Source organism: Protopterus annectens, chromosome 12.part0 (genome assembly GCF_019279795.1).
Source record: "Protopterus annectens isolate FY-2018-M chromosome 12.part0, PAN1.0, whole genome shotgun sequence".
Classification (NCBI taxonomy): domain Eukaryota; kingdom Metazoa; phylum Chordata; order Ceratodontiformes; family Protopteridae; genus Protopterus; species Protopterus annectens.
The window spans coordinates 870,807,624-870,820,258 of record NC_056746.1 but is presented as its reverse complement, the minus strand read 5'-3'; positions in this window follow the sequence as shown (position 1 = coordinate 870,820,258).

The window sequence follows — 12,635 nt, the reverse complement described above, 5'->3', positions numbered from 1 at the left end:
TCATTACCTGTAACACCTGTGGAGAAAATATCTGTTACCACTATATGACTATTTCTACAAATATTCAAGATTTCTTGAGTGTATATATGCACACATCTCAGTACCACTCCCTGGATTTGAACTGTGTCTGGGTGTGCTAAAATGAACAACACTGCTATTTTTCATCACACTGAATTATTGGGAAACTGTTATCTCTTGTTTGACTGATTTCTATACTCTGTGGGTTAGACAGAATGACCTTGTAATCCTGAGATTCATGCATGACAGATAGTTTACTGTGTATTAATCCTTTGAAATAATACAGTCCGGAAAGCAAAGATTAACACAAGGCAATGCTGCAGGGGACACAATATAATACATTAGACATTATTAGTCAGGGTGCAGATCTTAGTGCATAACATATTTCATATTTCATTTATATCTTGTTTTACAGATCCACAATATACTGTTTTGCATCATAGCTGGCTCTCAGAAAAACCTTAGGTAATTCATGCTGTCAAAGTCATATTTGCTGTGAAGAACCTATACACATTCTATTTCTAAAACAAGATAATAGAGTAAACCCAACAGTTTGTGGTACTAGTCTTTATTTTACTTATATGACAAAGTGTTTTACTACTGCATATTCTGTAGATCAATATTAGTCTGGCAAACTTTTATTTATTCATTAGACACAGAACACACTACACCTACTGGCAATAAACAATTTACTCCTTCTTATTTATTTCACTATATACTGCAAAGTAGAACTGTACTCACCAGCCTGTCGGTGCAACCTTGTCAGTCTGTCAGGATAGGCCTCGAGATTGGTAGCCCTCTCTGCTGCAGCTGTAGGGGGAAAAAACAAACATTATGCATATCTGTCTATCACATACTCAGGCTAGAATTTGGTACAGTTATGGATGCAATACTTCAGCATTCCATGACTGAGCATATTAGATCCACTGGGCCAAGAGGGCCCCTTTCTTTTGCTGTAGGTCAGCATAATGTACCATACCTGCTCATCAGTTTAGGGGATTCCAGTGGCACTGGTGAGGCCATGTGCCAGATGGTTCCAGGCCTACTCTTTGTACTGAGAGCTCTGATACTGGCCCTGCAGCAATCTGTTATCATGGTGTTATATGAGGAGTCCAGTCATGACCCTGGACTCCAGAATGCCCTGGCTCTGTGCCCCAAAGTGTGCTCCCTCTCCAACGCCAGACATGGTTCCTGCAGAGATCAAACTACAACAGGTAATGGCTGTATTCCCACCTGTGCCATTTAAATAAGAGCATATTCCCACCCTTTGCTTTCATTGGACCATTTTGAAAATGCTGAGCTCAGCTAAGCAATGCGCAAATCTACTAAGCTGAGTTGAACAGTACTTAAATGGGTAAATGCTGAGCACTGCTTAACAGTGCGCAAATCTGCTTAGCTGAGCTGGCTGCTGTTTAGAATTTACGTCTAAGCAATGCTTACACCAGTTAAGTAGAGCTGAGCATTGCTCAGCATTGCTCTGGTTTCATTTAAAAAATAGAACTGTAAATTATTCAATAAATGGTAAACAGGAAATTTTATATCATCTGATGAAGTATTTTCTGATGAGATGAAAACGCTGAGTGTTTCAAAACATTTATGTGTTTTGGGCTTATAGAGGGTGTGTTTTAGTGGAAAAAACTTTCAAACTGCTTCAAATTTACTTTGTTTCAGTTTTCCACACCAAGGTACAGATTTATTGGATTATTGGTGACTTTTCAGTACCCTGCTCATTTCTACTTGTAGAACTGTAAATTAATTAATTAATACTGACATATTATTAAGTGAATATGATTTACTTTACATGACATCCCCCTATGTGCTTTCATTACATTACCTTGGGGTGTGACTATACTGTATGGGACACTTGTATATATGGATGATTTCACATATTATATGCACTGACACTTCCATTTTGAACCAGCTACACTATCCTGGTTAACAAATATCAATTACTACATAATTTGTAACAAGAAACATAATTTTAACAATGCTTTTTCATGTAAAAATAAAGTGCTGTCTTGGTACTCAACCCGTAAACTTTGTTACCGTTAAGCATGTTAACTATACATTTGGATTTATGTCCTATGAGATGTTTAAGCAATGCTGAGCAGAGGGTCATAATGCACAAACCCACTCAGCTATGGTTAACCTTTACTTAGAATGGAAAACAAAATTAATAAATGCACTTTAATTACATGTGTAAATACTACTTGTAAGTCATATTTGGTAATGCACTACCTGTCATTCTATGAACTGCCTAAGTTTGTATGGGCAATATTAGCACTGAAGTCTCTACATAATAGCATACATTTGGGTTTCAGACTTCTAATCCTTCCCTACATGCTATGTTGATACAAACCATGTTCCTCTATCAACTTTCTACATTATTTATAATCCTATCCCTATTTGACCCCCCCCCCCATCATTTTAGGCTTTGTTCAGATTTTTGGTTCTAAGAGGTTGAGAGGTATGCCCCCCCCATCATTTTCGGCTTTGTCCAGATTTTTGACTCAAAGAGGTTCAGATGTATGGTTAAAGTGCCGTATAGGACTTTCGCAATGCATGTCCCCTGCATTGATTCCCATTTTTATTCCTGCTTTCAGTGTCTGCGGACACTGAAAGCAGTTAAAAACTGCCATATGGCACTTTGACAATGCAGGGTGTGTGTGACAGTGCCTGTCACACACCCTGTGTATTGATTCCTATTTCAGTTCCTGCTTTCAGTGTCCACTGACACTGAAAGCAGTTAGAAAGTGCCGTATGGCACTTTGACAATGCAAGGGGTGTGTGACAGTACCTGTTGCACACACCCTCCATTGTTTCCTATTTAAATTCCTGCTTTCAGTGTCTGCAGACATTGAAAGGAGTTAGAAAGTGCAGGGGGCATGTTGGATATGCGAGAACTACTGAAACCACCCCCCCGCAATCCTTCACTGATCGTGTTCTCAGTCACACACCTTCATTAAAATGTAAGGTGCGCTGCTGTTAAGGCTATGTGGAAGCGGACACCATTCACTCCATGTAGGAATAACACTATTCCTACATGGAGTTTATTGAATCCTGGGGTGAGTCTAAAGCAGTCTAAAGAATTGAGTCCTGGACTTTGCATCATAAAAACAAATGAAGATGTTGATAGAAAAATACTAATGATCTGTGAAGTGTATTTAAATTTTGCAGCTAATCTCCTTCACAGCTTCCCCTGACATATCCTTCCCCCATCTTTTTTCTTGCACTATCTCACAAAACACTGAACTCTTCTGAGAATTTCCAGTGCACCATTGCCTTGGGTAATATATTGTAAGGTCTTGCCATCCTGTTAATGAAATAATATTTTTTTTTTTCAGATCTAGCCTGAAATCTGTCCCTTTCTGGCTGTGGCCCTATAACACAGACAGAGAAAGCCCTACATCTGCAGTGATCTCAATGTGATTAGTGGGCCCAGACACTGGAAAGACTGTGATAGGAAGAATCTGAATGAGCAGTCATTGCTGGTTGTCTTATCCTGGGGACTGGAGGATGTATGGCTGCTGCATCACTGACCGCTATAGGATTGTAAAAGTATTGCATGTAAGGCCTATTAGTTGGGGATACCATACCAGACAGATGCCAGAAGACATTTTCCTGTTTGAGAACATGCAGGAGCCTCTCCCAGATATCAGCATGCAGTGGTGTCTCAGCTGCTGCAAGGATGGTTTGAGTTAGAACAGGGAGGTGACCACATAACTGAAAAGTTATAAGCTTATATGCTGCACCAGTTATCACTAACTGCAAACCAGCCTTATGTCCAAACTTGAAAGTACATACAACAAGATTGCTAGATTTGTTGAAAATCTACCCTATTGCTCACACCACTGCTAATCTTTAAAAAACTTCAGTGGCCTGAATTCCAACAACAACACCTCCCTCAACTGCAACTAACTCACACAATTCTAAACAAACCTCCCTCTTGCTCAGCTCTCTTAGCCATTATGTCTCTCTACTCTCTTAATGGCAGTCATAGTAGCTCCAACCATCACCTCCATGAAATCTACAAGGCCAAAAAACTATTGGCAAACTTCTGTATACTTACTCTGTTGGAATAAACTCCCTCTGTCCCTAAGAACTATTCATAGATTCACAGATTCATAGATTCCTACTTCAAACAGCTTCAATGACTCTTAAAAGCCCACCTGCTTAACTCTAGGACTTGATCTTGCCATGACCCTACATAAATTACCTTGCCCTCCCTGCAGCCCCAAACCATTCCTACTTTAACAGTGTATCCTAACTTAACTTCTACCTCTCACTAGTTTTTTTTTTTTTTTTGCTGAACTGTACTGTGTTATTTTATACTATATATACCTATTTGCAATTTTTCTAATTCACTTGTGTATATATAAGTATATGAGTTTGTATAATTACGTCAATTTATCTTACATTCAATCTCTGCCCCCCACACCACCTGGAACTTAAATATACCAACTCCAAGATCGCACTACAGTGCAGAAGATGGAAATCTTTCCATTCCGCACTGTACAGAGATGCCGGTTTTGCATGGTCAACATTTTGAATGTCGATCATATGGTCTCGGCCGTATGGTCTTCTGCATTCTGAAATGTGGATCATGTGAGGGGGACCCATATATATCTATATATATATATATATATATATATATATACAGATATATATATATATATATATATATATATATATATATATATATATATATATATATATATGGGTTCACTTTATAACATCGAAATACTGAAATATCGAATTTCAGTATCTCAAAGCTATAAAGTCGAATGTTCAAAATATCGAACGTTCATAATCGCGAATTTGACGTATGTCCAAAATATGTCGAATTTGCGGTTATGAAGTCGCGCTATGTAATGTCCGGGTTTGTGTTTTGTTGGTGCGCGGTGCCGTGTTTGGATGTAGGTGTTGTGTCAGGTAAGTGAGTGTTTTGTAAGGGTTTTGAGTGGGAGTTAGAGTGTGTGTGAGGGATTGGAGAATTTCAGCTGATTTTTGCATACTATGTAACTGTGTTTATCTGTATGTGGAGCTTTTCTCCCCGGGCCTCTACTGAAAATGGAAATATATCCAGTTAGACTAGCCCGGTTAACAAATGTAAAATAAATAAATAAAAATAAAAATAAATGTGCATGTGTGAGTGAGCTTTTGTGTTGTGTTTGTGCGATCTCAGAGTTAGTATATATAAGTAGGGGGGGTGTGGGGGTTGTGTATGTGTGTTGTTTTTTTGTTTATGTTGTGATGTGGGTGTTTTGTTGTATGTTTAGTGTAGTGTGTGCCGTGTTTTCGGTTATGTGGTTTTGCGGTTTTTGTTTGTCGGTGTTTTGTGGATTCGGTTTTATAGTCTTGAGATACTGAAATTCGATATTTCAGCATTTCGATGTTTTAAAGTGAATCCATATATATATGTGTGTGTGTGTGTGTGTGTGTGTGTGTGTGTGTGTGTGTGTGTGTGTGTGTGTGTGTGTGTGTGTGCATGTGCACGTGTGTGTGTGTGTGTGTGTGTGTGTGTGTGTGTGTGTGTGTGTGTATATATATATATATATATATATATATATATATATATATACATATATATTATATATAAAAATGTTAGATATCATATGTATAGAGATTTTTCATAAATATTTTCGTGATTGCTTTTGAATATATTTTCTGCCCACAATTGCTTATGTTCTGTATGTACTATAGAGGTATAGTTTTCTTGTGCTGTGTAATATTGCCTTTGAACTATCATCTTTTGGCTCAAATCTGAAAGCACTGACTGTTGTCCAGTAGGACTATTAACTTCCGAAGTTAAAGCTGCATCATCCAGTCTGCTATGTCAACTTGTTACTTCCATCTTTCACTCATTTTTTTGTTTTTGTTTCTGCTACTTCTTCTCTGTCTTCATCTCTCTTTTAGGATCACAGGAATATAAGAATTACATGGCAATATATTCAGGAGACCATTTATGCCTTGCTTACATTTACCCTCATGATGCATCACCTGTTTCTAATAGAGCAAAGCAGATCACGAGTGAAATTAATTTGTAGCAGCCCACCCAATCACCAGAGTTTTTTTGAGAAGGATATTAAGGTGTCAGTCTGTCAAGAAGTAAAGGGAGTTTACTCCAGAGAAGAGGTAAACACTGGGCAATGAATCTGTCCCTCCACTGTGTTTTGTTTGTATGTTGGTGGAAGTGAAGTCTTTAATCATAGTGTTTGCTGAGCTGTTGGTCTTGCAGCGGTAAAAGAGGTCAGAGGGTTAGGTCCTTATCACATACTTGTGTATAAAATTCAGTTTTAGCTATAGACAAGCTGATAAGGTGACAGTGCCTGCTGATTTTAGTTATCTATCATGCTGCTTGATGCAGCACACTGCTGTCTGATGGTTTCAGTTTTACAGAGCTAATGTGTTCAGATATGTGACTTACTGTGTGTCTTTACCGGTATAATAATCTTTGACTGAGCGATGTGGAACCTATGGAGATGAACCTATGAATTGCCTCAAGCTAGCAAACTGTGAATCTCGGAAAACAATCAAAAACTGATAAAACCAAAACAACTGACGAGAAGCCGGTCCAAGGTACACTAAACAGGGTTTATTGCACGTTTATTGCAGGATACGATAAGCTGTATAATCCAAGTCTTTAAGCACTAAGCACAATATAAGTACACTAATACAAACGCTTTTCGTTTGCACTAAAGAAAACTTCCTCAGAAGACCTTGTAATTAGAACCAACACAAGTTTAAATTAGTGTTACTAATGACATCACAATTGTATAATTGTGCTGCTATTCACATTTTAAAGATGTAGTACATTAAAATGACAACCCACTCAGTTTAATCAAAAGCTCAATTTAAAAATTCCATGTACCAAGTACATCCAACATATTATTATAACATTTTAAAAAATATAATAACCCTAAATATAATAGTTATAAATTATAAAAATCTATAAAAATATATATACATATATGATGTATCCATCTGTATCATTGTATATAAAAACATAAAAAATCGTAAGAAAATGTATGATGACCATTTCCTTAAAGTCTAAACAGCTTTTCATGTTCTAAGATACCTGATAGTGAGGTTAAACAAAATATTTAACCACAATTACCACTGTATACTATAAAACAAATAAACTACCTACACATATTTCTATCTTTTAAGATACAACTAACTGAACACATATCATTCAGCCCTAGCAGTCTATATGCATCAAGTCTGATTTGCCATGTTAATTCCAATTCTTCTAAAATAATTGGTATTGGGTCCCCTCTCGGAGGTATCTTTACTTGATCTATTGCCATATATACAAAACTATGGCCAGGTGAGGTATGTATATGCTTTGCTAATGGTATATATATTTTTTAAATGTTATAATAATATGTTGGGTGTACTTTGTACATGGAATTTTTAAATTTAATTTGAATTTTAATTTAAACTTGTGTTGGTTCTAATTACAAGGTCTTCTGAGGAAGTTTGCTTTAGTGCAAATGAAAAGCGTTTGTATTAGGGTACTTATGTTGTGCTTAGTGCTTAAAGACTTGGATTATACAGCTTATCGTATCCTGCAATAAAAGTAGCAAACTGTGAATGATTGAATAATTGAACGAATGAACAATTAAACATGGTTTATCATTTTCTGTGCTTCATTTTGACAGTGATTGCATCAATTCTAAATTATTTTTTTTTAGTTGTATGTTATAAGTAAAAATCCAAAAGTTTGTCTATCATTACCACTATGGGAAAACATTTAGTTCAAAGAAGAGCATAATGAATATGATTTTTCTCTCTGGACCCATCCATGCCATTTTCTACAAACATTGCTGGAAGTTCTTTCACATTGTATCCATTCTGTTATATTATATAATCTCTGATGGAACATTATCCATACTGCTATCTGTAATGCTATTTTCTACAAACCCTGCTGGAAATTCATCCACATTGCCATTATGTCATTTTCTACAAACTCTGCTGAAAGTATATCAACAGTGCCATCTGTGATGTAATTTTCTACAGACTGCTGGAAATTCATCCACATTGCTATGAAGTAATTTTCTACAAACACTGCTGAAAGTTTATCCACATTGTCATCTGTAATGCAATTTTCTACAAACTCTGCTGTAAATTCATACAGTACCCTTCCCGGAATTATGTCTTCAGGGCTACCTCCATGTCAGATGTTCCTCACTGCCATAACTCTCACTGCATTACAGTACTTATCCAGAACTTTGCTTTAGTGTAGCTCTTCACTGCCATTGGTAGGGACCTACAACTGTATTCTAACTCCATAAGTCTTCTAAGGCTTTCTACTTGTTCATAACTTTATGTGCCTCTGATAAAGCCAGCTTTGATGAGAAATTTTAGTCAAAACATAGCTTTGCAGAGGAAGAAAACAAAGAAGCCTGTCCTAGGCAAGATTGTGCATATAAATTTATTAGCTATCCCTTTTTATCTTCATGTTAGATTCTCTCTGGGAAATTGTGGTCCATATTCTCTTCAGGGATCTCTCATTCTACTCTCTTTTGAAGTATCTGTTGATTGATAGGTTTCCACGGCAGAAAGAAATGGAGTTCTAGAAGAATATTGTTAGATTTTCCAGACATTTTCACTTATTGCTAGCTTTGTGTTTTTACTTGTCAAACAGAATGCTAATTTTGCAACTCCATATGCAGAATAAAAGAAAGACATTACCAAGTTCCTTTACAAAAGTTTCTTCTCACTTTTCATCAGGGAACACAAGATTAGAAGATGACAGATTTCTGATTTAATTTTTCTTTTGTACAAAATGGCTTTCATTTGTTCCTCATAAGTATTGACTATCTTTTCATGTAGTTAAATGTTAGAATACAGAGAAGTTGCACATACAGTGTACTAATTTGTTTAAGGAACATGCCATGATTGCCTATCTCCTTGGATCAAAAATAAGGGATATGTCAGGGACAATGAAAGACTATAGGGTTCTAGAGAAGTCTTCGGTCTAGTTATTGTTCACATGGGAATGAATGATGTGAGACACTCTACCTGCAAAGAGATATAGATTAATATCCACAGACCTTTCTGATGAACTTGTAATGAAATATTGCATCTCCATAAGTACAGGTGCAAAACATTGTACTTAATGTACCTAAACCTTTGATGAATGCCACCTTATAATAGCAATGCACATAAAATTAAAGACATCAGACATCATTTTTGCAAGAGAGCTGTACCTCCCTATGCCTCCTGATATAGGAGCTCTACCTCCATATATCCATCCTCTCTCTCTCTATATATATATATATATATATATATATATATATATATATATATATATATATATATATATATATATATGTATACACACACACACACACACACACACACATATATATATATATATATACACACACACACACACACACACACACACACACACACACACACACACACACACACACACACACACACACACACACACACACACATATATGTGTATGTATGTGTGTGTGTGTGTGTGTGTGTGTGTGTGTGTGTTGTTGTTGAATATTGCACAAATTCAGAGAAAAAGAAAAGGAAGAAACTCATATTTTCCATGCTGTGACCTCAGAAACTCCATTATACACTGTGATGATTGGGGTGAGATGGGCGAAGGCTGCAAGCCTAGTCAAATAGAATTTGTTACATAATTCTGGCATTTGTAAATAAATGTAAAATGCAGGCATGTTTTCTTGACTGTAAAAGAATACTGTGCAATATGGAACTGCAAAATATGTGACAACATTGCACTCTACTGGTCCAGTGAAGCATGTTCTGAACCTTTCATTTTAGAATTTGGCTCCAGTGCGTCTGTATTTCATGCCCATTGTTTTAAGGCTAAAGTTTATGACCAGAATTTACATGTGGAAGGTGCTTTATTGCTCTGGTTTCTGCTAGGATGTTTATGTGAAATGCCTTGTATTGTTGTAAGTTTCTGAGCAGGTGTTAGATTGCTAAACAATGCAGTTTGTGGCCTGAAAACTCAGACCAGGAGTTAAGATTGATGCAATATGAATACTGGGAAAACCTAAGTGTTAAAAATTATGTCATTTGGAAAGGATCTCTGAACTCTTAGATATTTCTTTGGTGTAGTAGTTTTGTCTTGTGTTTTTATTATTTTTTATTATTAAACGTTTTTAAAATCTTCTACCTGTGGCTGGTTTATGTAGAGATAAATTATGTTTTAGAGTACATTACATATTTATAGAGTTTACTGTCTAAGCCCTTCCAATAAGCCTAGACTGAATAGTCACAGTACCACTGGATAATAATATTGCACAGCAATAATTGGACACACTTTTAAGGGCATTTTAGTAGCTGATAGTGGTGGCAGGGATTACTACCGTATGGTCTGGGTAAAGGGGCACAGCTGAAGAATCTGTGCCAGCCTTTCCCAGGAGTGTCTGTGAAGTTGTATAAATACTTATCTCAAAGTGTGCGTGTTGTGTCAGCTGCTTGGCATGGGCACGAAGAACTGGTTGGACAGAGAGGGTATTGGAGGTTTTAGCTTGCTCAGCTATGCTGAGACCTGGACCCTATAGCTGTGCCAGTTGCGAGTCTTATTGGGGACCTGGTGAGCAAGGGAGCAACCAGCCCCAGACTGACTGTGATCTCTGTGTGCACTTAAGGGAAATTGTACTTTATTGTGTGTATTAGTTATCCTTACCTCTCTTCGATGAGATGACCTCCCTGATGTTAGTGGTGAGGATTGAGGATCCTTGATTGCTGGGCCAGGGCACAGTCATCACAAGTGTTTGGCATTGGTGGGATCTACTTCACATGCTAATTGGCTTGTAGTTTTGTGGGTAGAGCGAATTCCTGTAGCTTATGTACAGTAATCTCTAATAGTGTTTTGTACTCTAAAACAGTCACGCAGCGTATACTCAGACTTCAGATCACAATTGTTTTATTTCTTTTGTTAGCTTAGTGTTAGTCAGGGTGAGCAGGCAGAATGTCAGCAGAAGAGTATGGAAAGCTGACAAGGATCCAGCTGGTGGAGATGTGCCGGGCTAGGGTGCTGGTGCATGGAAACCTGACTAAGGCAGACCTGATTGCAGCCTTGGTTACAGCTGCATCAGAAAACAGTAGCCTGGAGGACAATCAGACTGACAGTGAAGATACAAATATCCTCAGAGAATGGACAGCTCAACCTTTCTGCAGTGGACTTAAAAATCCAACTGGGGCTGAAGAGACTTGAGTTGCAGGACAGGCGTATGGAACTAGAAGCAGCTGAAAAAATGAGGAGTCTACAAGCTGAGGGAAATGAACGGCAGAGGAGGCATGAGAGGAAAATGCTGACTCTTCACCAGAGTCATGGAGGTAATGGGGAAGGGAATAAACAGACCCCAGAAACACAAAAGGTCAGTAAATTTCTTCCACAGTTTAAAGAGGGGGGTAATTTTGATAGCTTCATTCATATGTTTGAGCAGGTGTGTAAACAGTATGAAGTTGACCAAGGGTTCTGGGTACGGTTCCTGACCCCCTTACTCCATGGTAAAGCTGTAACTTCTTTAGCAAAAGCGCATGATACTGACTGTTTTGATTATACTGCTGTAAAAAGACACTTGTTGGAATGTTTTAAGCTAACACCGGAAATGTATAGGAAAAGTGTTTTGTGAGCATAGACACAAGGCAGATGAAAATGTATGCAAATATGTTGTTGAATTGAGCACTTATTTTCATAGCTGGGTGAGTGGAAGTCAGGTCACCAATTTGAAGGGCTGGCAGAACTTTTGGTAAGGGAACAAGCCTTTAGCACTTTGCCTGAGGACATGAGGATCTGGTTAGCTGATAGACAGTGTGCTACCTCAGAGGAGTTGGGGAAGAAGATAGACCTATACCTAGCACGCAGGGCAGCCTTGCACAGGAAAGGGACACCCAGTACTGCTCATGGGACTAAAGGAACCCATGGTGGGCAGCACAGACTGCCCCAACATAATCCACCAGTAGCAGGGGAAGCCACTAGCCCGGGTACATGTCCAAGAGCTAGGGTTAAATGTTTTGAATGCAACCAGTGGGGCCATGTGGCATACAGATGTCCATGGAGGCAAGGTGGGGAACCAAATGTGAGGGAGCTAGTAAGTGGGAAAGACAAAATGCCAACAGTGGGTTGTCTTGAGACTACAGGGGTATGGAACTACCATCCTGCAGATGTCCTGAGAGGGAATGATTTGGATAAGGCAGTACTATGTACTTATGCAGTTACATGCAGTGAGGCTAGAAGACAAGCATGTGGGTCTGGTAGCCTGAAGGAGACCCAGACAGACTGCATACTTGCAGCCAGGACTGTTGAAGTGGTTACTTCAGGGAGTGAGCTACGCTGTAGTAGTGAGACTGAATGTGAGCCACAGCTGCTTGTGGTCACTGATGTTCCCTTGGACAGGGTAAATGCAAACGTAGAGGTGAGTAGTAGTACCCAGGCTGACAGTAAGGCACCACTGTCAGAGGATGTCAGACTTCCTGTGGAAGGGGAGCTGGGAAAGGTTACAAGGAGAGACCTGAGACAGGCTCAGATCTCAGACCCTACATTGCAAGGCCTGAGGCAGGTATCTAGGGAGGCATCTGATTCTCAAGGGAAGGGGGAGTCTGTATATTGG